Raw genomic sequence first — 423 nt, forward strand, 5'->3', positions numbered from 1 at the left:
CGACCCGCTGGGGCGAGCGAGCGAGGCAGGCAGGCTCCCGGCCCCCGCCCGCAGCCGGCTCCGCTCCCCTTGCCTTCGCGCCCGGCGCGCTCGGGGCACCGCGACACTCCCGGCGCTCCCGAGCCCAACAATTGACCGGAGGATCGCGTCGGGTTGTGCGAGGGGATCTCTGCTCAGGGGGCGACAGTCGGCCCGAACCAAAAGGCAAGAAAAATCAAAAGCACCGGAAGAAAAGTAGCCCACCCGGGAGTCCTAGTCACTCCCTCTGGAGCGCTGACTAAGCCGGGTCGCCGCCGCCGCCGCCACGCTTCCCGAGCCCGAGTCTCCCCGATCCTGCCCCGACTCCCGACCGCGCCTCCTCCACTACGCTCCGGCCCAGCCCGCCGCGCAGCTGCTTTTATAGAGCCGCGCGTCCCCAGGGGC

This window comes from Galeopterus variegatus, unplaced genomic scaffold, assembly GCF_000696425.1.
Source record: "Galeopterus variegatus unplaced genomic scaffold, G_variegatus-3.0.2 Scaffold1539, whole genome shotgun sequence".
In the NCBI taxonomy this organism is placed as follows: domain Eukaryota; kingdom Metazoa; phylum Chordata; class Mammalia; order Dermoptera; family Cynocephalidae; genus Galeopterus; species Galeopterus variegatus.